The sequence below is a fragment of the Aedes aegypti genome, chromosome 1 (assembly GCF_002204515.2).
Source record: "Aedes aegypti strain LVP_AGWG chromosome 1, AaegL5.0 Primary Assembly, whole genome shotgun sequence".
In the NCBI taxonomy this organism is placed as follows: Eukaryota; Metazoa; Arthropoda; class Insecta; order Diptera; family Culicidae; genus Aedes; species Aedes aegypti.
In genome coordinates this window covers 33769214-33796693 of record NC_035107.1, presented here as the reverse complement: position 1 = coordinate 33796693, position 27480 = coordinate 33769214, and the positions used below count along the sequence as shown (strand labels likewise).

At 38.0% G+C, this 27480-nt stretch overlaps 1 long non-coding RNA gene across 1 annotated transcript in view; it reads left to right on the top strand.

Annotated features, from left to right (window-relative positions):
• Positions 1-27180, top strand: part of LOC110674845 — a 40753-nt gene extending 13573 nt beyond the window's left edge. Inside the window, exon 2 of the long non-coding RNA XR_002499240.1 lies at positions 24942-27180. This is a non-coding gene — a long non-coding RNA (uncharacterized LOC110674845). The remainder of the gene's footprint in view (positions 1-24941) is intronic.
• Positions 27181-27480: the final 300 nt, after the last annotated feature.

Here is a 27480-nt window from a genome sequence, read left to right as displayed (position 1 = left end):
AGTTGCAAATTCAGGCAGACCCATGGGTCACACAACACCACAGGTGGATTCGAACTTAACTTCAGCAAACCAACCTTCAGTTGGGTTCACAAACCCGCCTTATACATATTTTTCAAATCCCTATCACAATATTCCTCAAAATAAACCCACATCGCAATCCATGCCTCAAATTCCGTCAATTGATTCCAGAAATCATCCAACCAGTTCACAGTCTTGGTTCAATCCTAGTTTTCCAACAATGGCTCCTCAAACTAATAACCCACCTCAAAATACTTACCAAACTCATTCACATTACCCTCAAATTCCCATTCCATTCTCGCCCTACCCAACGTATCCATCAACAGCACCATCTAACCCTTCACGTCACACCTTACCTGTTTTGCAGTGGAAAATAACCAAATATGAAGGAACCGATCAGGGTATCAATCTCAATGAGTTTTTAGAAATCGTTCAGACCTTTTCGCTAGCCGAACATGTGTCCGAGGTTGAGCTATTTGAATCCGCTGTTCACCTTTTTGCGGGCCCTGCATTAAAGTGGTATATGACCATGCGCACCACAGGTCGTTTGCTCAATTGGCAACATTTGGTGTTGGAATTGAAGCGGACCTTCATGCACCCCGATTTGGACGCTCTGATAAAAATGAAAATTTATCAGCGGCGCCAGCAGAGAAGTGAATCATTTCATGAATTTTATTATGAGATGGAAAAACTTTTCCGATCCATGTGCGTACAAATTCCTGAGTATGAAAAGGTTCAGATCCTACTCCAAAATATAAGGATAGACTACAAGAAGCAATTAACTTTTCTCCCAATAACTGATTTGCCTTCTTTGATTGCTGCCGGTCAAAAGATCGATGCATTGAACTTCTCGGCATACAACAAAGTTTTTGGAATAGAAAAAACAGTAAATGCCGTTAGCCAAGGCAAATCCAAGCCAAATTCGGCCGAGGTTAATCAAAACCGACAACCACCGTCACAAACACCACCTAATCCCCGTACCAACCATCCCAACAAAACGAATAGGCAAAATTATCAAAATTCGCCCAAAAATCAAACACAGGCACCCACGCATAATCAGTCCCAACAGAGACCAAGATTGACGTTGGAAAGTCTCATAGATTCGTATCAACCCCCTCCAGAAAACACCTGTTATAACTGCGGCATATACGGGCATTCTATCAGAGAATGTCGTGCCCCAAGGGCCGTTCTATGTGAAAATTGTGGTTTCCGTGGTTACCCTTTTCGAAATTGCCCATACTGTTTAAAAAACGAGCGAAAAACGCGGCTCGCTGAACCCCTAGGTGCGTGCAAATTTCATTATCCATTTCCTTCCAATTGCTTCGAAAGAGCATCTGAGGATATGTACTCACGAGACCCTATTACATGTCTGATTACTTACCCGTACCCTAACGACAATCGTCCATACACCACCGTAACGGTGTATGAGCATAAAATCCGAGCTCTTTTAGACAGTGGTAGTAACCTTACCATAATTGATGATTCGGTCTATTCTAACTTCAAATCACATAAAATTTCACCACTTCAAAATCCCATAACATTACGAACCGCAGGAGGAGAACAGTTGCAAATTCGTGGTCAGCTTGACTTACCCTTCACTTTCAACGGTGTGACCAAAATTGTCCCGACCCTAGTGGTACCAAACCTAGCCATCCGTTGTATTTGCGGTATGGACTTCTGGGCCAAATTCAATATTCAACCCACTATTGGTGAGTGTGCCCTAGTAGACGATGAGGTTTATGAACCGCCCTCTAAATCTTCCATTTGCATCCTCACTACCGAGGAGAAGCAAGAAATCGAAAGTATCAAAGCACTTTTTATCCCAGCTCGCCAAGGACAGTTGTCACTGACTCCATTGGCTGAGCACCGGATTGAAATTCAAGAGGAATGGCGAAACAAACCTCCAGTTCGCCAGTTCCCTTATGTAATGTCACCTAAAACTCAAGGGTTGGTGGCCACGGAATTGCAACGACTGCTTGATACAGGTATTATCGAACGCAGTAATTCAGCATGGTCACTGAACTGCGTGCCTGTAATTAAGCCTAATAAAGTTTCCTGCGAAGAGGATTAACATTCTTTAAATCAACTCAAGGTTTTAACGATTTGAACTTTGTTACCGAAAAGAGGCCTTGGCCTTCTCCAACATTGGCTTTTAAGGAATTTTTGATGTTGCAAAATGTGTGTTTGCAGAACATTTCCCGGGAGCGGTTTGTTTTTGCGCAGTTGGTAATGCGCGCCATGTTATTTTAGTGCAAGAGGAAGGATAACGATGTAGGGTTTTATGGGAGGGAATTTGAATTCAAATTTTATTTACAGATTTCATATATACAAATTTTATAGTTAGGGAATAGGTATATATAAGTATTTACAAATTTTATAGTAAGGGGATAATTATTTACAAAAAAGACAAAATATAAACAAATAATAAATATTTACATAAGAAAAAGAAGAAAATTAATATTGGGACCTATCTCAGAGGTAACAATTATCCCGGACTGGGTGAAAAAAAAAAACAAAGTTTTTTTTTTGTTAGGAATAGCGATATTCTAAAATTCAGTTTACAGAACAATATTCTAGTACAAGTTCTCTCCTCTTAAACATTTACATTGATTTAGGGAAATGATTGATCCTAAACGGCAATTCTTTTTCGCAAAATCACTTAAATCTCTAAGAGTAAGCCTGCTTCTATCAGAATGCTCTTATTCGGTTTCCTGATTAGACTATCGAATTCCAGTGATGTCTGAATTGAATGGTCGCAAAACAGTTCTCTGCTCTTCAAATTTTAACTGATGCTTCGCAATGATTGTTCCTAATGCGGCAAGTGCTGTTCCGAGGGATCATGCAAAATTAGAAGAGTGAGGCTGGCTGTTGCGTGATGTGGTGTTCCTATTGATATCGAAACTTACGAAATACTGGTTACTAACCTCAAGCTATTAATGGGAACCGAAGGCTGTTGATTTTTAACAAAGTTATCTTCTCTTACTAATTCATATTGATTTGCAGCAATGATTGTTCCGGAACGTCAAGTGCTTTTCCTGCAAATCACTTGAATTACCAAGAGTGAGCCTGCTTGGACAAAAATCCTAGCCTTCATTTCATTTAGCTTAGATCGCGAGTTACCATGAGTTCCAAATCTATCTAAAATATCAGAAAAATAGATTAACTATGAGACCAATTTCGATTACTAGCTCTCTGCTATTTGAAATTCAGTGTAATTTAGAGCAATGATTGTTCCTAGATGTCAAGTGCTTTTCCTCTAAATTATTTGAATTTTAAATAGTGAGGCTCACTAGTAGTTGAATCCGTTCATCATTGTAATCAATACGAGTAAGAGGGATCTGCGTGTCGAGATTTCGTCAACTACGAATGACTTATACGATTGTAGTTCTCTGCTTGCTGAAATTCCGTGTAATTTAGAGCAATGATTGTTCCTAAACGTCAAGTGCTTTTCCTCTAAATTATTTGAATTTCAGTTAGTGAGGCTCACTATCAACAGTATGAGCCATTCATTGTCGCTCGATCTGGACAGGTGATTTGTCCCGAAGTATTTCAATTAGGTACAACAAAATATGCAGTTTTTGAAATGCCATAAGACGCAAAACCATGGATCGTGCACAAAGTTATCAAATTGCCATTCACTTTCCCACTATTAACAAGACCTTTTTTAATCATATCAACCTTTGTTGACCAAATAATTTTATGACTACTTAATTATGCTAATGAGAATAAATTTATGAATTACTTCTCTTTTTCGGTAACATGTCTCAAGAAAACTCTTGGACCAAATTTACTAATTATGATGTTTTTTTTTTTTTAAAGAATCACTTCCAGGAATGCTCACGGCAATTTGTCCCAGAACATATACAGGGTTGGCCGTAGATATATGTAAGGAACCATATATTGATTAATTCAGAAATGCCATAGAGGATGTTCCATTTGTTTTTCGAATGGCTTAAGACATTTCTTGTAGCAATTATTACACTTGGTTTCCCATGATTTTCATTACAGATTTTAATCATTCTTCTCGCTAGTCAGATCATTTGGGGGGTACAAACCATGTCGTTCTTTACTAGGTATGAGAAAACAATGAAAACCCTTACGACGTTGAGCGTGTTTCTGCTGATCTAGTGTTTTGTTTTGTTGAATCGTGGATAGGACAATCCTTTGACTGTCCTACCCAGGTGTTTTCATGCGTAGTACATATCCTACCTGTTCTACGCAATTCCCGCGCCACTGCATTGTAAAAAAATAAAACATTTAAGATGAAATCCCTTAAAAACCTAAAAGTATCACTATAAAAAAAAAAATCGAAGAAACTTCTGTAGGAATTGCTGATGATCTCTCGCGATGATCCTTGAAAAACTCCCTAACTTCTGAAGGAAGTCTTGCAGGTTTTAGTAGATGAACTGGTAGGATGGTTTAATAAAAAATCATCTGAATCCTTCGATGAAATCCTGCACGGTGTTCTGGATGTGGATGCACTAGGGAAATTACTCGAGAAATTATTGGAACTGAAGAACTGCAGCAGTAATTACTACGTGAAGTGAATGTGGAATGTAGAAATGCATCTAGTTGGTTCTTGAGGAACCTCTGACTCAATTTATTGAGAAAATAAAAAAAAAAATTGATAGATTTCTTCAAATAACCCTGACGGAATTTATCAAGCAACTTCTGGAAGAAACTCCTTATGATTTTTTTTAAGAAATCTATAACATCAACTGGAACAATAACTAAATACAAAATCGGCATATAAACTGAATGGACTTTTGTTAAGTTTCCTGAAAAATACTAGAACGATATTTTTTATATAATCTGAAATAAATCTTTTTTTAGATTTTCTTGGGAAACCCCGGTACAAACTGGAGAAATTGGTTGAACCTCAATTGTAGAAAAAGCTAGAAGATAATCTGGGACAATGCCTGGAAAATTTATTAGAGTATTTCCTGTTAAAACTTGCAAACAAATTAACGTTGGAGAGCAAAAGAATTTTTCTTAGAAAATTACTTTCTGCATCCCTTGAGAAATCGCTGGACGAATCTCTGGACAATTGAGAGAGAATCCCTCTGAATGAAATCCCTAGAAATATTGCTAGCGAGATCCCTGGGGGAGTTCCTGAACATATTCTAGAAGAAATGTTCGACACCAGGATTCATTCACAGGGAGAAAAAGGAAAATAAAGTGACTTCAGAGACCTACATCAAAAATAGAGACCGTTTCGAGACTTACATTAAACTAGGGATCAAGTCCTTGTGGTAGCTAGTGTTGATTAATTGAATAATCGATAAAATGAACAACACTCATTATTACTTCTTACATTTATTTAAGCGTGTAAGAATTGTCTTAGCGTGTTTGGTTCATTATAATATGGACCGATGCACGAGTTCACTAATTTGACGTTTGAGCGGTGCCGAATTCACTAGTTTCCATCAGTGTTGGGAAACTCGTGCTCACGAGTAAAAAAATACTCACTCTCGTACTCTTTTGCGAGTAATACTCACGCTGTGAGTCACTCATTCCTTACTCTTACTCACGCGAGAGTATGACGTCATAACTCACTGCGAGTATTACTCACGTAAAGAGTAATACTCACAGTGAGTATGACGTCATTACTCTCGGTGAGTGAGCAAGTTACTCTTTGTGAGTATGGTGAGTAACCAATTTCCATAGCAAAATAAAATTGTACATTAGTATGTTCTATACTAGGTGGAAGAGTGTAAATGTAAATAATTCAAAGTGTTTACAGCTGCTGTCGACTTCAGTATGTATTGTGATATCCAGTTTTATAGTATGGTTGTTTTAACTTTACCGAATTCAAAGCCAGTTTTTCAAAATGGATAAACAAGTTATAATGGCGAAAGTCCGGTTGTGTTCAAATACTTTCCAGACCAATTTATTTGGTTAGTGGCATAAAATAAATACTGTAACTTTTTCTGAACGCGTTTATGTTATTTATGTTCAAAGTTGAATTGATATATTAGTAAAAATGGAATAACGTACCGTGGGGCAAGTGGGTAATGGAAATCGTATAGTTGAGATTCTTCAAATTCTAAAGACTTTAAATTAAAATAAATGAGGTCGTCTTTATTTTTGACTCCCACCAAATATAAACAGTATGCTAAAATTGATTTTTATGTAAAAATTAAAAAAAAAATACAGAAAAAGTTTTTGCAAAATGTCACTTTTCACTTGCTCCACAAGTTTTTGAACTATAAATTGAAATTTAGTTATATTCACGATTTCTATTAACTTCAACATTAGTTAAGGCGTCCTGTTCCTTAGGTAAGTAACATGTAAACAAAGAAAATTTTATTCTTGTCAATTCAATTTTCTTCTGTTCAGTCTCTCGGCTCTGTAGAATTTTCACCGGTCGTTATTTGTTTCTAAGAAAGTCGGATATGACAAAAGATAACTCTTCGTGAGAAATTATTTTTTGGAACGGAATCCTTCAATAGTATTCGGATTCTTTTTTGTGTGGATAGACCCATACCCAATTTTTATGTTTTGGACTAGCTTTACATTTACATTCCATGAGATTCCCGTGCGTTCTCTTATATTGCAACTTTTCAATCAACGTTTTCCTTTCAATCGGCTGTTAACTACGCTAACGCTAACGCTAACGTTTTCCTTTCAATCGGCTGTCCGAAGTAGACACATCAATATCGTCTGGCAATCTCTTTTAGAGAAGTTCCATGATTAGTAATAGCTTTTAACGCTTTGAGTATTGTGTTTTTTGAATTTGAAGCACGTTCCGATTTTCTATGATAATTGCAAACCTTGTTTACTAAAAGCTACCTAAAAATAAAACACAAATTCAATCTCTAATGAGAAACGTTTTACTTACCCCACGTGATTAGAAAATTGATGGTGTTTTAATTTAGTTATTTTTATGTCTAGGTCGAATTAATCCCAAAACTTTTATTTCTTAGATTTGGTACAGAGAATTATTTTCTGCAACTTTTTTCTACTAAACATATCAATGCAAGATTGCATGCCGCCAACATGTAACGGAGTAATAGTTGACAGGTAGACAATCTTTCACTCTATTATGCAATAATAGTTGAAAAATCACAGGAATCTCTTATCTATCGTAATGCTCTGAATGGCCTGGTTTACGCATGAGTTTGAAACGTGAATACATATATTCAGTAAAATATACAAATTATTTTCACTTACCCTATTTACCCACTTGCCTCGCGGTACCTCACATAAATTTGGTTTGCGATTTGCATCTTGCCCATTTCATATGTAATTTCGCTTTTGAATATTTTCTGCAAACCTTATGTAATTTGCAAGTTTGTTCTAGAAAACTTGTATGCAACGTTTCCGAATAAAGATTTCTGATCAGAAAAATGTTCGGAATTTATTATATTTTGTTTGGTTTATATAAAGATACTGAATGATAAGTTTATCCACCATTATACGGGCCTCTGATTATTGTTTTGTCATTATTGTTATGTGGTAATAGCAAGTTTGCATAATTTTTCAATATAGAATTTTCAATAGCGCTGTTTAAGGAACAGACATTTAAAAATGTATCATTTTCAACGTTTTATCTAGTCCCATAATGAATAAAAAATAAATTGAAAATAATTTTCTGAAATATTTTTTTTAACTCCTTTTGTTCGATTCTATCTAAGACATGTGGCACCTGACTTATTGTTAGATTTCTGCTCCTCTTTTATGATCCATGTGTTGTCAAAAAACAAAAAAAAATGAAAATTGGAAAGCTGGTGCTGAAGTTGTCGCACAAAATATTGCTGGCAACGCTGTTTGGCAAACCAATCAGCGGCTTATTAGTTTTGGCACGAAACTCAGATACGTTTTGTCGAGTCTCTGTCTCAGGTTTTTATTATTGCAGTAGTGCTGCATATCGTAAAGTAGAGAATAAAAAAAATTGTCAATTGGCAAATAAATAAAGCTCATAGTTGATAAATGTGGAAATGCTCATATCATAAGTACAATAAGCTAAAAAGCAGAATCTGGCCCAGTAGAGGTGTAACGTCAGAAGAAAAGAGCATTTACGATGCAACATGCGCAGCGAAACACCAAACATAAATTACAGCTTGTGTTAACAATTCATATTATAATAACGTTTTGCGTGCATCAAATAGTTTTCAGAATTAAATTTTCATGTTATCATTTGAATAAGGTCACCCCAAGAATAGCCTTACTTTTTATTTATTATTTATTTGAGCCATTCGCAAGCTTTTAGAATATTTACAATATTTCAAGTGAGTAAAATTACTCACGAGTGAGTAAATGTTAGTCGAAAACTCACTCACGAGTATGAGCTGTACAACTGAAACTCATGACTGAGTATACTCACGCGAGAGTTCAAGCTGTACAACTCATACTCACGAGTGAGTTTGCAGTTTTCAGTGAGTACTCACGAGTTTCCCAACACTGGTTTCCATGGTCACATAAATAACACGGCACCGCTAAAACGTCAAAAAGTGAACACGTGCAAAGGTCCATAGTCATGATATCGCATGAATCCTTTGAGCGTGCACAAGTGACAGCTCGATGGAGAACAAGCGCGAAAGTGACTTGACAATTTGTCGCGTGAAAGAGAGTCAGTTTAGTGAAGGATTTTGTGGCGAACGGATGTGTTGATTTGCACCCAACACATGTGTTCGGCTGATGGCGGAATCGGCCAAAAATAAAGTGAGTGGTGGTTCCGGATACTACAGTCCTTAACAAGAGAGCTACTACCAGCCCTGCAAATGTACAAAATACGCTAATTCGAATGCAGTTCATACGAATCTTACAAAATTGGGAAAATGGTGTTTAAAATCGAATTGTGCACAAGCAAAGCAACATTGTCATTACGGAAAACATTATACCGCTACCCCTCACCTCAACAATAACAATCTCGAATCGCGGTAGTAATTTTGTAATCCAGTAATACTGGTAATACTTTTTCTCTTACCTTGTGTGTAGTATGTATTTCCGATGATGAACTTGAAGTTTTGTTGTAATTTAAGAGTAGAAACTGCCTCGATGCAGCTGGATTTTTTCACTCACGGACCGACGAGTTGAACGAGTTGAAGAATTGAACACAGAGTGTCGAACAAACCAAAACAAAACATATATTTTCATGCGTAAATTTGGTTGAAACAACCTAAAATTTGGGTGTGTTTACCATTCTTTTTTCTCCGTGATAATAAACCGACATCGCGATTGACAGCGTTATGTACAAACTAAACAACTAGTTTGTTTTGAACTATTTTTAAGGTTGGTATTCACCCAACCAAAAAATCAGTTTATTTGTACCGAAAGTTTCAATTTTATTAAACCTAAGATTACAGTTTATCTTTTTCAAAACAAACTGTTTTCTTCAATATAATTTTTGATAAATACAAATTAGTTTTTGGTTGAATATAGCAACGTTCTTAGTTTGAAACAACTAAAGCTATCAGTACACACTTTGCCAAATGTGCAAATTTTTGCCAAATTTTGACAAATTTGTTTGTCATATGTGTACTGACCAAATATATTTGCACAAACATTGATGTGCAAATATTTGTCTAACTTTGTAATAGCCAATACTTGAAGATATGAGGAAATATATATTGTAAAAGTATGCCAAAACAAGTTTTATTTGGTCAACTTTGCAACTCCGTTCAGTTCTCGAGTGGCAAACATGGACAAATAAGAGTTTGTCAAATGTTTGTCCACCGTGTACTGACCTTTGGCAAACAATAGTCAAACGGCAAACGTTAGGCAAACGTCTGAAACGTCAAATAGCCAAATATTTGCACACTTGACAAAGTGTGTACTGATAGCTTAAGATACAATTAAAAACAAATGTTTATTTTAGATGAAAATTACCAAAAAAAAAGTTTGCTTTAACCTATACAGCAAGGTTGAAACAAATAATTTTCCATTTGAAAACAACCATGTTCGTAGTTTGAATTTCAATCAAATTTTTAGTTGTTTCAAACTAGCTTCATTTCTCTCCGTGATGGAGAGACAAAGCGACCTAACCAACAAAGCATTACTTGAGTCTGGTTACATTACACTGGTTACACTGGTTCAAAAACGTCGTAAGTAACTGAATGAAACGGCTTATCATTTTTGTGCAAGAAAATGACAGCAAAGAGAGAGTAAATAGGAAATGCTATGCAGTAATTACCCGTTGAAGGTCGGGTCAGTTAATAGGAGATTGTTGCGAGCAACGGACGTTGTCTCGGGGAGATACGACAATTTTGTCATACAATTTTTGTGGGAAACAATATGAACTACCTAGTATTTTAACGCGAACTGATTGTATACAAAATTTAAGCAATGTACACGGCGAAAACATTTTAAAAAGAAGATTTATTTTAAAAAATGTTTTAGGAGGCAGGTTGTGATTCTCAAACTTCTCAAAACCGTTTGAAAATTAATTACGTCGATTTGAGAAATAAAGTGATCGAGAAATAAAGTAAATAATGAATTGCTTTCCTGAACTCAAAGATATGCCAAATAATATCATGTTAGTGCAATATAAGCATTTTAAAAGAAAATTCCTAGTTAAGAAAAAAATCGATCAATTTTGATCCCAGAGAGCAACAATTCAAGTTTCGGTGAAATGAAATGAGCGAGTGAGTGAGTGCGAATCATTTCACCGAAACTTGAATTGGGTTGTTTAGTGAAGAAAAATTCACAGTTTGTTGCAGCTTGATCGAAAGAGCACATCATTCTAAGTATAACACGATTTTATTGCACTCCAATATCTCAATGTTGATATTATAAATGATTAACAAAAATTTCAATCCGTTGGCTCAATGACGTTTCAATTTACACAATGACAGTTCGTCCCGTAGTAAAATTTGCCGAGGGGTGATTCAAAAGTGATTTCCATACTAATTTCAAACGTGTTTTAAAAATAGTTCCAGGTAACGGAAAATTATAAAACTTTGGATTCTAGTTCGATTTTTAGCGTAGATTCGGAATATGTAAGAAAATTGATACCCCTAAACAAGCCAATTGCGGCCCACCGAGATCGAAACTGTCGGATCCCATGTGCAACACTCAAGCCCAACCACCTCCCCCTCCATCTCAGGAAAACAACGCACAGTTATAACTGTTCATGGCTTCACAATTCGAATTTCGGGGAAATGAGTCTGGTCAACACTGCTTATAAGTGGAAGTATGGTTTAGAAAATTGTGTTCGTTGGAATGCTAGTAGACTATTGTATCGCTAGGCTGGCTTCCTGCGATATTATACCTCTGAAATAGGAACGGTTGGATTATCCGGTGAGTTTGTTCCATATAAGGCAATCCATGAGACAGCTGTGATCAGCTGGTTTTTTTGTTTACCAAGAGCTTTTGACGTTTTGCGTTCGGAGTGACCGTTCGATTACAAAGGAAAATGTAAAGCTCCGGCAACACTCGCATGCTTTGTTTACGCATTCGTTTCGGTTGCATTCACACTTTTAGCTGTCAGCACTATTGCGGAAAGTCCTCATGGATAGCCTTATTATTCTACACTTTTTATTTTAAACTAGTGGGCCCGGCAAACTTCGTCTTGCCATCAAGTAGGCTGTTGAAAAACGCTATGGATCGTCCCATACAAAATGACAGTTCCGTTCACGCTCGTTTTTCCGACTTTCCCGGTGAATATCCTGAGACTTTTATAAACACAAACACGTCGGAACACTTGACGAACAAAACGGAAAAATAATCATTCAAATCAGTTGACCCGTTCGGAAGCCATTTCGTGACATACGAACACCATTCCATTTTTATTTATATAGATAGCTCTACACGCTAAGATCAGTCTACCCAAATATGAGTAAACTTTACCCATAATCGCCGAAAAGTGCACACACTCATTTTATGGGTAAAGTGACTTTACTCATAAATAGGTTAACGGGTACATTGTTTGCAAGAAAAATCATAGAAAAAATTCCCAAACATGATAATACCTATTTGAATAATTTATCAAAAATAAATCATATGCATGAACTACAGTTATAGCTTTATTGAAATAACATAACATAAACAATAGAATAACAAAGAAAATATAAAGAAAAGTTCAACATACTAAACTGGTTCCTTTTTGCATTAACGTAACCCGTGCGATTGTGTACGCACATTCCTATTTCCGTGATCCATCTATTGTTATATCGACATCATTCTGTAGTGTTGCGATGCTGCTGGCAAAATGGTTTGCTCCTGTTTGGTCACTGGTTCCGGCGAGGGCTCCGGATCACCGTTCGAAAATTTTCCGGTTGCAGCATTAAGATGGTAGCCGCAGAGACGTCTCTGGTAGCCGTGCAAAATTATTTTTGGGCTTATTACATTTTGAATAATACTTATCTGAAAAACTTAACTTACTCAACACAATGGTCACTTATATACGATTCTGTTTTACTTACTTTCAGTATAAAAAGATTATCCTGTCACCCAATTCCAAGTTAACTGCTACAAGACTGTGGCTGACGTGCCGCACAGCTTGCTGACATATTTTTTATTTTTCATCCAAAAGACCTACCCATATTTGGGTAAAGCGAGTTCACCAATGATATGGGTGAACTTTACCAATTTTTATTGGTACATTTTACCCATATAATGAGTTTTACATCAAAAACCCATAAATGGTTAATTTCATTACCTATTTTTGCGTAATCTGATCTTAGCGTGTAGATAAACCTTGTTAAAAGCGGAGGAAAAGAATCGGTTTTGTTTTATTTGAAAATTTGTGTATAGCAGGTTTAATTTCACTAAAATCAAGTAGCTCGCGTCCGCGCTTTTTTTTTTAATTTGTTTCCGTTTTTGCTTTTCTTTGTTCTTTTTTTTTTTTTTTGTTTTCTTAGCAATACTAGGGTGCCGGTACCAGTAGATTGGACTATGGAATAAAACGAACATTTTTCGATAAAAACAACATGTGCTATTTTTGGTGGATAGATCGTCTCTAGTTTAGTCGATTTGCCAAATTTCAGCTTTTTATTTTATCAAAAAGTCATATAAATAATTAAGTTTATGCAAAAAATTTGCTCCCTTGCACCAGTAGTTGCCGTCGTGTTCCAGTAGTGGATCAACGAATGGAAGCAGTTTTTAAAATTGATGTATAAAAATGAAGAAAAGCCCAATTGATGATCTTTATGCTTCATTCGAAAGATATTAATTGCTGTTCCGAGGGAAAAATGTTGAAACTACGTAAAAAATTACCATTTTGTTTGAAATTCCTTGTATTATTCCCGAACGTCTACTACTGGAGCACTAGCGCAACTACTGGAACACGTGTACCAATAGTGGCTCAAGCGATTTTATGTTAAAAAATTAGTTTTATCACTCTTTTTATATTTTTCTCATATAGTAGAGGTTGAAATCTTTCTGTTGACGCCAAAAGATCTTAGTTAAGGCTTTTCGTTATTTTGTTATGATTTTTTATAGCTTAGGTAGTCCACTAATGGCACCGGCTATTTTTGATGAATAGATCGCCTCTAGTTTAGTCGATTTGCCAAATTTCAGCTTTTTATTTTATCAAAAAGTCATATAAATAATTAAGTTTACACAAAAAAAAATTGCTCCCTTGCACCAATAGTTGCCGTCGTGTTCCAGTAGTGGATCAATGGATGGAAGCAGTTTTTAAAAATGGATGTACAAAAATGAAGAAAAGTCCCAGAGATGATCTTTATGCTTCTTCCGAAAGATACTAGTTGCTGTTCCGAGGGAGAAATTTTAAACCCATGTAAAAAATTATCACATTGTTTAAAATTCCTTATATCATTCCAGAACGACTACTACTGGAGCACAAGTGCAACTACTGGAACACGTGTACCAATAGTGGCTCAAGCGATTTTATGTTTAAAAATAGTTTTATCACTCTTTCTATATTTTTCTCATATAGTAGAGGTTGAAATCTTTCTGTTAACGTCAAAAGATCTTTGTTAAGGCTTTCCGTTATTTTGTTATGATTTTTTCGAGCTTACACACTTAGAATTAATCACAGATGAAATTTAACCGAATTCTCAACAGCAGATTTTTCGGTAATCCGTTCGGTGATTTTTTACTTCACCGAACGATCTGTAAATCTTGAAAAAAAAAAAATCATCTGTCAAAAGCACCGAATAGTTCGGTGATTTTGTACAGATTTTCTGTGGAATTGTTGATTGCTTTTGGAGGTTTTACTGAACAATTCGGTGATTTTTTACAGATCTTCTGTGATTTTTTTGTTATTCTATTGGCATTTAACCGATTGAACCTGTGTAATTTTACAGAACTTCTGTGAAAAGGGAAAGAGTTTCCTTTCGGATTTTTGATGACATGCTATTAAATTCAGCGTTGTATCTACCCACGGAAAATCCTGTGCCGATATCGTAGCAGGTAATTTGAACTCCTCCCCTGTTCGTACTATGAATATCCATTCTACTTGCTTCAAATCAAATGGAAAAAAAAACCCTGCCGCCACAGGTAACATCTACTCCGCCTCTTCGTCTACCGAAAATTCTAACGGAAAATAATCAAATGTAACCACTTCGCCTCACGTATATCCTGAGCGGTTACCACGATCGCGGCCATGTCTCCAATTCTATTACACTGTCTCTCTTCTTCTGCTAACCACATCCCATCACCATTGTGTTCTCCCATAAATTGGCCCAAAATTGTGTAACGTCGCCAATCTCCGGAAGCCCCTCACCAAAGTCGACCTTGTCATTTCGGATGCGGTTGTACAGTGATACCTCCATGAGTCGATGTTCCATGACTCGATATCGACTCATGGAACCATACTAAAAACAAAATTTCATGGTTACTATGATGGTCCCTAGAAGCAGCTTTCCAAGGGATTTCTGCTCTATGACTCGATATTTCCATGAGTCGATGGTCCCTTCAATATCGACTCATGGAGGTTTCACTGTAGTACTCCCTTTCGTTTATGTTGAACATCCGGTTTTGTTCCTTCCGCTTCGAGCATTCTCCATAACGTCGCAATCGTTTCGCAAGGGCACTCAACCGCTGTACATGGGTGTCGAGGTTCTCAGTAATGTCGACTTCTCTGAGATCTCGGAGCTCTGCGGGCCTAACAATTTCAGAAACATGACGAACTAGCCTCGTTGATCGATTCTCCTGCTTTTTTTTCCTTCTTAGCAATGGGGGGATAATCTGCTCAACAGAATCCGGACCAAGGTCCGGGAGTGTGGGATTGGGGATCATTTACTACATGCAAGCAGTAAATAGGATTACACCCCCGACCCACTAAACCATTTCCATTGCCGCCAAACCCTTCGTCTCTCCGGGACCACCAAGAAGGCATTGCTTCGGAGAGGGGCTATTGCACATCGCAACCTCCAGGTTAGCTGCGTAGCCATGCAGCAACGAACATCGATGACACGCTTAGGGGGGTCCACCAAGGTAGCATGCTGGCGCTTTGCCAGCTTCCCAGGTGGTCCTTACCTCCCATTGTCCGCTGAAGGCGGGTAGGGTCGACCACAACGCCCGCGCCCAGCTGCACCGCAGGTATCAAGAACTGATACTGCGGGCTTCGCAATTTGACCTACTGAAGGCTCAGGCCCTATCAGCTAGCACCAGCTGGGATTGCTGACGAAGAGGTGTCCACCTACCCCGAACAACCAGAGGCTCGTATCCAACCCAGTAGGCCGGCGCTACGACAGCAACGCTACCAGGATGTTCTACCCGCGGCCACTTAAGGGGACACGAGAGACCGTGTTATTTTCCCTATCTTTCGTCTCACTCTAACAATAATCATCAAAACTTTGTGGAAGCAAATCTCGAGTTTTAGTGAACCGATGAAGCTGAAAATTTATCAGGTTGTGCACTACATATATAGAATCATAGTGATACATTTTTGCATCGATATATGGAGTGGTTCTTGAGATTTGCTTCTTGAAATGAATAGGGTAATTATGATGACGTCCCGTGCGGCCTTAATTGCTGTAAGGGTCGATTTCGACCGTAGGGCACCGGTATAACATACGTAGCCGACTGCGAACCCTTGGACCACCTGTTGTTTAGCGTCTGCACTAGCCACTCCTCGAGTCCACTTGCCACCTCCTTTGTAGTTCCAAGACGATGTGGGTGATTCCAGCCATACTCGTCTTCACACATCCTCTGAATCAGATTGTCCGGAGTCGTGTCCCGACCGCATGTGGCAAACATGTGGTCACGCATTGTGCGGAAACGCGGGCACACGAACAAAACGTGTTCCGCCGTTTCCTCGAAACCCGCACAAACTGGACATTCGGGAGAACCCGCATGACCGAAACGGTGTAGATACTGTCTAAAGCAACCATGGCCCGAAAGGACCTGTGTCAGGTGGAATGTTAGTTCCCCATGGCGCCTATTGACCCAGATATCTAACCTCGGAATCAACCTGTGAGTCCACACTCCCTTGGTGGAACTGTCCCACGCACGCTGCCATTTGACCATAGAGGACAGTCTGGCATTCCTGAGAATGCCTCTTGTGCCGCGCCTTTCGAAGCACTCTATGTCTTCCATGATAAGGATACCAATAGGCACCATACCGGTGATGACGCAGAGTGCATCGTGTGACACGGTACGGTACGCGCTCGCAACCCTCAGGCATATAAGCCTATAAGTACTCTCCAGCTTGCTACGGTAGCTGTCGGTACTTAAAGCCGTGCCCCAAGCCGGGCCACCATACCTCAGAATGGACGAGGCGCCACTGGCCAGAAGCTTACGCTTACTGGCGTACACCGCAGAGCTATTGGACATCATCCGGGACAGTGCCACAATAGCTGTGGAGGCCCTCTTGCAGGCATAACCAACGTGGCTACCGAAGGTTAGCTTATTGTCCATCATCACCCCCAAGTGTTTGACGGAGCGCTTCGAAGTGATCGTGCAGTCGCCTACACTGATCACCGCTTGTTGCACCGACTTTCGGTTGTTGACAAAAACCGCCTCAGTCTTGTGGTGAGCCAATTCCAGTTTCCTGGAGCGCATCCACTCCTCCACAATCGCGATCGAGTGGGCTGCAGTCAATTCCACTTCTTCGACCGATTCACCGTAGACATCCAACGTAATATCGTCGGCAAAGCCAACGATGACCACACCCGCCGGGAATTTTAATCTCAACACCTCGTCGTACATAACATTCCATAACACCAGACCCAGGATGGAACCTTGAGGGACTCCTGAGGTTATGTGAAAGCACTTCCGACCCAATACCCGATTCTGGAAATAACTCCCGAGAATCTTGTACAGGTACTCGGGTATCCCCAGACGCAGGAGCGCATCAGCAATAGCTACCCAACTAGCACAATTGAATGCGTTCCTTACATCCAGAGTCACTACTGCGCAGTAGCGAATCCCCCTCCTCTTACGCTGGAGTGCTATCTCAGCGGTTTTCTTAACCGTCAGAATAGCGTCTACGGTGGACCTTCCTTTCCGGAAGCCGAATTGGTTGCTTGAGAGACCATTTACACCCTCGGTGTACCTCAACAGTCTGTTGAGGATGATCTTCTCGAGCACCTTCCCCGCCGTGTCGATCAAGCATATTGGTCTATACGCCGACGGGTCACCGGGTGGTTTTCCCGCCTTTGGCAATAGTACCAGGCTCTGCCCCTTCCACGCCTCTGGAAAAACTCCCTCGTCCAGATCTGAAAATCCCGGGAGCCTCCGCAATTGCTACTTTTAAGGCCAGATTGGGAACTCCGTCCGGACCTGGTGCCTTACCTATATCGACTGGAAAGCCGCTCTTGCACATTATCCTCTTCCAGCCGCTGGCCGCTCGCTCTGTCCCCCGTCCCAGGACCAGCCACAGCTTCATTGAGCGTGTCTCCATTACTGGGTTTGCTTTCATTCCCGGAAGCTACGGGTTCTGCATTGGCATTTCCTCCAATTACAGTGCTTAATAGCTTGGTTCAAGCACCGCTGCTCGCCGAGGCACTATGGGCCAGAAATCAAAATTTCGCGACAAAATTCCAAACACCTTCAAAATGAACAAAAATCAACCTAAAAGTAATACAAACTAATCAAAACATGAAAAAGTCGTGTTTGGGACGACTAAGATGCATTTCGAGTTGAATTGAGAATATTTATAAGGATTATGAGTTTTTGGAAAAAAAAAAATATGCTAATTAAGGAATTATTAATTGAAATTCCCGCATATTTTATATTACAAAATACATTGTACATTTTCAAAGATATTATTCAAATATTTCAAAGTATTTTAAAGATACACAATTAAATTTCTAGGACTAATTTAAAATGCCTGAGAATTTGACCATGAAATCATAGTTGTTTGCAATGCATTGACAACTATTTATTGAACATATTTATCAGTATTCCACGGTATATTTGCATTCAATTCATCATTTACATTATCAAAATTTTATAAAGCATTGTTTTTAATGCATATAAACTATGCCAAAGCCATAAAACCATTGAGATATTGTCTCAAATGTAACAGATTAATATCTAGGACAGGACGTGACAGCTCAACTAAGACTGCCCCGTTGTTTTTCAGTCGATAACATTGACGATGCAAAAGCCAGTGTTACCAGTATCGTTTTTATTAAAATCTGGTTAACAAATCCAAAAATCAAGGCTCATAATTTGTTTGTTTCGCTCATGATTCCTTCATCTAATGAAATAGAGGATGCTATATTTTTTCAAAACTCATGTTAAAATTCAAAACCGGCGATATGTTTTGAGAGAATTGACATAAACTCCATTATATTGGACTCAATTGAGTATTTTTATATATGATAGCATTGTAGGAGCACATGCTTTGAACTTAACAACGGATATAAATTGGTTGAAGCAACACGGCTGGACTAACAACAAGGTGCCCTGTTGAAATCCAACTCAACGATGTGAAAGTAGGCCTTTGCCAAAACGATCAATGAGAAGTGGTCTTGTTTGACAGGCGATTGGTTTCATTTTTGTACTTCGACCTGTCACGTCTTGTCTTAGATTAATATGAATTATATAAACATTTGAAAATGCTATGCTGTTTTAAAAGTAAAATATTTCACAAAGCGTGATGTTGTCGAGAGAATGTAAGTGGTTTAAACATATGAACTATTAAATTGTGCATAAATGAATCATCAAATTTCATTGAAAGCACATAGGAATTCTGCTTGATTTATTTCAAATCAAAATCAATCATATACGAGATCTGGACAAAAATTGTTATACTCATATAGGAATTTCCTGCATGTAATAATATAATGGCGTCCAAAATCTGGTGTGAACCGGATGCTTTGATGTTTCAACACTGTAATGAATGTGTTGAAACATCAAAGCCTCCGATTCACACCAGATTTTGGACGCTATTATATTATTACATGCAGGAAATTCTTTTATGAGTATAACAGATTTTGTCCAGATCTCGTATATAATTGATTTTGAATTTCTTCATTGATAACCAGTGAAATGGTCATTTGATGCTTTCTTTTATTTGAATTGTCTTTCAATTTATCAAACTGTTTTCTGATATTCCAACTTAGTATAGGAGTACAAATGGTTGCTCAATTCTTTCATAATCTTTTGAGAAATATCAATTCACTGTTAGTGAACCCTCAAATTGTAAAACGGGCTGGTTTCAGGTGTTTCTTCTTGATCTCTAAAACTTTTGTAAAATGTTATACCAATTATTCAATCCTGGTTGAAAAATAATCAGCAGGGTTGATATGACTTATTTGGTAAATTTCTTCTAATTGCCTAATTTTTTTTAAAATCATTGCGTTTTGCATAACAACATTAGACATACAACGATTCCAGCCGTATCATATTTCTTCAAATGCTTATTATCTACCTGGAAGTTGTCCAGAAACCACACATAAATTGTTATATTGCAAGCTTCAAACAAGTTCCTCTGTTATTGCCTTATCATCACATATATAACTTGACCTCGAGAAAAATTGTAAAGATTAAAGTTTTATGTAATTTTTTATCCGACTCAACCCAGATTTCTGAATGTTAGCTAGCTCATGAACGAACCCTTGCTAAAAAATAGATAATAATGGCTACTTTCGATGTTTTTAATCCAATAAAACTCATGTAATTGGTTGACCGTATTAAGTAACGGCAGCGAAATTGAAAGTATAGGGTTAAAAATTTACTAAATTATCGCATTCATTTATTCAGTCTTTCTCGGCCATCCGCAAATATATGCAAAAACTTTTGGTAGCACATGAAAGAGTGGAGTCTATGCTGCCACTTCAAACTGGTTGCAGGTCGAATACCGTGGAATACTTTAACTTTCAAGTGGAACTAATAAAACAATAGTTAATATTATAGGTACATTGTAAAATAAATGGTGAAAATTAAAATAAACTTTATTTTTCTATCAGACATGCAAAATACACTTAGTTTGCTTTCCAAACAAGAACACACAATAATTTTTCTTTTCATTTTTCCTCACAAACCAAATTTTCTTAGTATAGGCTGAAATTCAAGTTTTTCAGTTAAAACAAAATTAAACTACATAAACTGCAATGAAATAATGTAATAAGTCAAATAAGATCATTGGTATATAATCACACATGTTCCAAATAATGAGAAATTCATCTCTTCTCTATAGTTCATTTTATTGAAAAAAGGTTTTTGGACATTTGTCGCGAATTTTTCATTTCTGGCCCGTTGTGCAGTAGCAGAGTCACAAAGTGGACACACAGCGAACGGGATTCGGAATGAGACCGGCGGAATAATAATCACGCTGAAAACTTTAACTTTGAACAAACGATTTTAATCAGCGAGAAAAGGAAAATACACTTCTGCTCTCGGTAGTTATAAGGCGCGAACTAATGTTCGATGGTTGGCAGTGTTGCCGTTTATCCTGCAATGGTCGGGGGGTGCGCGGATGTAGCGAAGGGTAATCATCGCTTTCCACAGTATTGCGCTTCTTGAGATATATTTTAGTTTCTCTCTTTTTTGTGACTGTCAAACAGTTATGCGCCAGGGTGAATTTCTTATCATGGACAGTGCGCTTATTTTCCCTGCTAATAGCAAATCTGCCCTTAACGGTAGCATTCAATCCACACAACACTGCGCGAAACTACCTGGCGCACAATTAATAATACCACAGAAAAATTAAGAAAACTTTTCGCATCATTTGTATCACAGTCAATTGATAATTAAACGGACCAAAATTTATACCCGTACCTTGTAGCATGCATAAACACTTCACAACGGTCAGCTGGTAGACCAGTTTTGACATTTGTCCTCGTTTTCGTTGGCCACACACAATGGATCTGGGCAGCGCGTAACACTGGCGCGTAACTGGCCGGCGCGCAACTAACTCGACGAAAGTAAAATTTTACAAAATATTCGCAATAGCATCCTCAATGTATGAGTACTGGTGCTCTCCTTATTATAACAAACAATAATGGCGCCGGCTGCGTCCGAATGCAGGTCAATTTAGGGATGGGAGGGAAATGTTCACATGTTACTTGCTTTATGGATGCTGAGAAGTCCTCTGCACTTCCACAAGAAAACACTGGTAGTTTGGATATGGGAAAGGATTCGTATTGGTAAACGATAGAGATATGTATAACTTGTGAATAAATGTAATAAATGTCTAAAAAAGGGAATCTTTATCGATAATCCGCATTGTTTGACTGTAATCGATTATAAGCTAATCGATTAATTGAGATTTTGCGACGTCCTTATGTGTAAACACTTGAACAAATAAGAGTGTCATCAATGTCAAAGTTGGAACAGTGGCGGACTGTCATTTCCATACAAACCCGCGTTTCATCCTGTCAAAAGTGGAACATGACGTAACTCTTGTTTACAGGCACTCTAGATCGGAGGAAGATTGTTGAAAGCCAGAATCAAAATGTCAAAAGCGACTCCAATGGACACTGAATATGAATAAAGCCATTTGTCTAACGTATGCTGTTAGTATGACTTTTACGCTATTTAATACCGGGTGCCCCCGTTGGTTTGACCACATTTATTCTGAACACTTTTTAATCTGTACCCCGCTAATTTGCACATCGTTCAGATTAAAAATGGTTCAAACGTCATTTACCTTATGGAACGGAGTGAAGTGAGATGGAACGCTGTGGAACGGAACGCAGAATCAAAACAAAACAGTGAAAGCGGTAACCAGAAACACGTTTCCAGAGTGACCAGATGTTCAAATTAAAAATGAACCCCGATGGTTTGCATGAGGTACCGTTCAAATTAGCGGGGGTGCACTGTATACACGGAGAAATCAGACTACCCAAAATATAAGTTCTTTAAACTCAAATTTGGGTAAACTGCATTTAGTTATTGCCCATGGTTGGGTTGTTTTGCCTCTCTCGCAACAGCAATGTTGGCAAAAACAGGGAGAGACGCACCGACCCAGCGTCGAAGTTCAATGGAATAAGCCAAATTTGAGTTCTTTCGAGTTTACCCAACTTTAATGTTTCAACCCACTACGGAGACATCGAAAGCTAATGCTGGGTAGCTTGTTTTTGGACTGAGTTGTTTTTTTTCACTGTTGTCAAACGAAAACTACCTAATGATAAGTCAGTTAACCCAAATTTGGGTTAGCCCACGGAAGAGCCGAATTGCGTCAAAAGAAGTCAAACTTGGGTAGATTTGTGGCTCCGTGTACCTTTTTCAAGCGTGCAAGTGGCAACATCGTGGTGGCGCTGCTATCACTAAGGGTCTGTCCCAATTGGGCTATTAAAATTGAATCAAACTTAAATTTGACAGTTCGAAAATTATTTCCCCACCAATTGATCATTGAACTGTCAAATTTAATTTTTCTCTGGTCCAATTCACAAAATTGGCGGCTCAGGAAAGTTATTTCAAGATGCTTTTGTAGATATTGTGTTTACTCTTTACAATATATTTTCTGCTTTACAAATTTGTGGTAGCTGTTATTTCTGTTGGATACCCTGATTTTTAGGAACAAGAAGTATGCAAATATGCCAGGAGTGTCCCATCACCATCAAAGAAAACCTGCGTGATCCGTACCGGTGTTCCGTAGTCATTTGTTTGAAATTGATGAAGCAGCCTTGATTAAACGTGATGAGGAACCCCCCACATTTATGGTTGATAGCTAGTTGCACCAGTTATCAGGTCGGCAGGGTTAACTAGGATATTTCACAGACCTCAACCACAAGACGGAGTGAACGAAACGATTGATTATGCATAAGATAAGGTGAATGACTACTTGGGCATATTCATGATTAAGTTTGACTTTGGGATTTAAGTCGGTCAGATTGACTGAGACTAGTCAATAATGTAGGTACGAATACATTTTTAAACTAGCTGAAAGCTCCTCGAAGATTGGCACATGAACCAAATGGGGGTCGCGACCCACAGTTTCAAATACTGTGTCTTAAACCTAGTTAGCATTCCATACTGAGTATGCAATGTTATATGTTATAACGAATGCAATCATTGACCTCTGAATAAATATTGTTTTGAGTACGTAATCATATGAAAAAGTTAAAGTACGAAAAAAGTACACGTTAAATTAATTAATATTTATTTAACACCGCCAGACCACGCTCGAAGAACCTGAGTATGTTTTATACTACACAACAACTGTTCAAATAGAAATCAAATATTCAAATCGTTGGGGAGAGGCGCGGGGGTGTCACGAACATTGTCGACACCGGTGCGTGTCCATTTGAGTTGTCTCCGGCAGCTCAGTTGTAGCGGCGACGTCAGAAGTTGGCTGTTGTTGCACTACGCACCCTGCCGATTCAAGTCTGAGCACTGTAAGTACTATTCGTGATCAAACGTCAACATCCCACCGCAAAATCGCTAGTGTTTGGAGGTGATTTTAACCTCCAACTTGCCAAATAACCTCCAAATCATCACCTCCAAGTTAGTTCTAATAGCCTCCGTTGTATGAAATATGGTGGCGCGTCGATCGTCGCAAGTTTATCGTTAAACAGTCAATATCGGAACCATTTTCTGTAATGGTAATACTGCGGGATGGATACCCCTAATGTAGTTTGGTGTTATTTGCCAGGCTTCCTTCACCGTAGCAAATGTACACCACATCTCAATGTTGTACGGGTAATTCCAGCCAGAACGGAGTCGTGCGAATGATCATGCTGCGCTTGAGGTAACGTGATGTGTCGGTAGCCATTAGGACTAGCTATCATTGGAAAACATTCGGAATCAGATTTTTGGAATCTACAGAATTTACCGAAGGAAGTATTTGAGAAAACATACCTGGTGAAAATTTGATTCCATTACACCAACTAGCAAAACCAACGGTAATCACTGTGATAGAAGAAAACGCTGTTAATCGTTACACTGAAACAAGCGTTGCAGTAATGAGAACCATGAACGTGTTTTTAAAATTACTATTCCAACCACGATTGAGCTAACATGAACGTTTTTTATTTGCGTTTTGTTCCCTATCAATCCAACCGCGTCGATAGCCGAGCGGCTAGCGTTCGCGCTTGGTAATCGCCAGATCCTCGGTTCGATTCTGGTCTGCTGCAAGTTTTTAACCATGATATAGTAATTTTTACTATACAAATTGTGCCATGGTAAAATTGAATGCACAAAATTTTTTAAATAAATGCGTATGTGTATTTAATTTAACCCTCTGATATAGTATTTTCAACCGCAACGCTGTTCTCAGTGTATTAAATATTCTGATTAGAATCATTATTCGTATGTTAACTTACTTGATCCGATTTAGCATCTTGGTTTTGATTACATTCTGCAGGAAACAGGCAAATTGAACCGATAGCCAACACGATAATCACGAGTGGATTCAAAAATGTGGGTAAACAAACTCGAAGGGACGAATAATTATCCTTCTGTCAAAAATAAGTCTGCTCTGTAGCAGTGGTGAATATGAAAAGTTTCAAGCTACTGATATTCACCACTGTTTGATGAAATACGCTGGAGTGCAGCGCTAGTGATTTCAACGTGTTTCAGTTTGAATATTTACACAAGTTTTTAGAAGATTTTTGTTCTAGCATAAACATCTGTTATCTGTATAAAAAAATGTTTTTTTTTTCAAATTCATTTTTCCTTAGTTACCATAACATGGAAGCTCAACAGGCATCAACATCTTCTGACAGGTACGAATGTGGAAGTAATCCCGGAAACCATGGCATCAGTTACGAGAAGGATCTCGCATTCGTAACCTTTGTAGCGGCTTCCTTGGAAGAAAGTAAGTTCAAGCTGGCCGTAGAGATGACGGCAGCAGAGAAATTCGATGACGTGGTAGTTTTCAAAGAAGAATCCAAAGAGGTGTTGTTATTCCAGGCCAAACATTCCAATAATGGAGGTCACGTATTGTACGACGACCTACTCTCTGATGATCCGAGAAAAAGCAAAGACTTTGCTTTTCCTCGGTATATTCAGTCGTATCTGAGGATTAGAGAAAACAAAGTTTTTGAAGGTTATAAACCAACAATCATTATATTCACTAATAAATCACTGAAACGAACCGATGAGCTTAACCAGTTGATGAATATCCAAGTACAAAACGTGAACAGCATGTTTAAATGGTGCGTTTCTAAGAAAAATTTTTGTTTTGAGCCACTTAACGATGAAGCAGTCAGAAAAATTAAAGATATAATAAATTCAGAGCTGTACAAAATCAAAACAGACATAGAAGAACTTGTAAAAACTGGAAAAATTTCCGATTTGCTGATGCAATACAAGACACCCTTGCAAAATATTCTTCAAATTGCTGATGGAATAATACGTTTCAAAGAGCCTGCAGATGATAGCAAAGATATGAGAACTTATCGATGGATGCTTGCCAAGTTAGCCAAGTTGAAGCCGATTAGATTAGATGAAAAAACTGTTAAAAGCTTGAATAGTTTTTTTTTTACCGGAAAATCGAGGAACAATCTTCTTCCTGTGATTGTAGAAGAAGAACAAATGCGGGACTTTTTTCAAAGTTTAATTTTCTGTACAGAACAACCAACTGACCTAAGAAGTGTTGCCGAGAAAATGATAAGCTCCTGGATGCCACGGTGGGTTGACAGTGATCTTGCACGGGAATTAAAATATTTTGACACAGTCTTCAACAAATGGCACGCACAAACACTGAAACAAAAAGACTATCTTACATTTCACAAACAGGGTTTGGATTGCATTCAAAATATGAAGTCAGAATTAGAGAAAAAATTTGAAAGGAAACATTCTTCGATTGCAGCCAATTTGTCAATATATGTCTCGCGCACCATAATTAAAACAATAAATAAAAAAGACGACGACAAAATAGCACCACAAACTAATCGCTTTACATTGAATCACGAATCATTTGAAAGGATGAGCAAAGTACACACTATCCAAATGAGCGATCAGGATTTTATAGAACAGATGTATCAGCAGAATGCGATATCAGCAGGAACGAAATGTCAAATACTGATTGGAGAACCCGGTATGGGAAAAACCACATTAATTTATAAGTTGTTTTGGCAATCACGAAACCTAAAAAATGTAGCCGTTTATCTAATCCGTTTAAAAAATCTTAATTTTCGCGAAGAAAAAAAAAGTGATCCCCTGCACATCTTCGAACATGAATTGCCCCAAGAGAGTGGGAATATTTTGCGACATTATTTGGAAAGTTCGGAAATTCAAATTGTATTCCTTTTAGATGGGTTTGATGAAATGAATCCAGCTCACCAACATTCAGTACTGACAATATTTGAACAAATTCTGGAGAAAAACAACACTCAATGCATAATTACGGGAAGGAAACATGTTTGCAAACTGCTCGAGGACAGATTTAAAGCGCATGCGTTGAAGCTGAAACCGTTCGATTACAACGAACAAGTAAAATTTTTAAAATTGTTTTGGAGGGTGGAAGGCAGTGAAGCTCTTTTCATGAAATTTGCCGAGCAGTTGCTCAAAAAGTTCCATAACGAAATCAAAGGGAACGATTACGACTTCGCAGGGCTTCCCCTGATGATACGAATGTTGGCCGAGGTTTATGCTGAAGATTTTCAAAAGTTTCTCAAAACAGAAACAACTGATGCAACTTGTACATTTGAGTCGGAAAAACTTAATGTACTTAATTTGTTTGAAAAGTTTGTGAAAATATCTTTCAACTTAAAAATGAAGAGTAAGGATAGAAAAGCTGTATACGCTTATGATGAAATTGAGGATGAAATTGATGAGGAAATAGAACCTAGTTTTGACTTCTTTATGGAACAACTTAAATTGTTAGCCATCCAATATTTGGAAATCGAAGAGTTGCAAGATGTTATAAAGAAACCTCCGTTTAATAAAAACATCAATCGACTTCTGGAACGTTTTCGGAGAGGAAATGAAAAATCTATGCTAATCAGTGCCACATCTGCAGATAAAATAGATTTCATTCATTTGTCGTATGCTGAATACTTTGTTGCAAAATTTATATTTGATCACATAGATGAATGCAAATTTTCACTGATGAAAATAATACAAGATCTAGATGTTGTACGAAAATTTTTCTTGTTAATGGTGGAGCACAAGTGTAATGAAAAATCTGAACAAATGCAAATAGTGCAAAGTCTGTATAGTCAGAACTCAGTGGTTGTCGTCTGGGCTTGTCTTGGTGGTAACGAGAAAATAGCA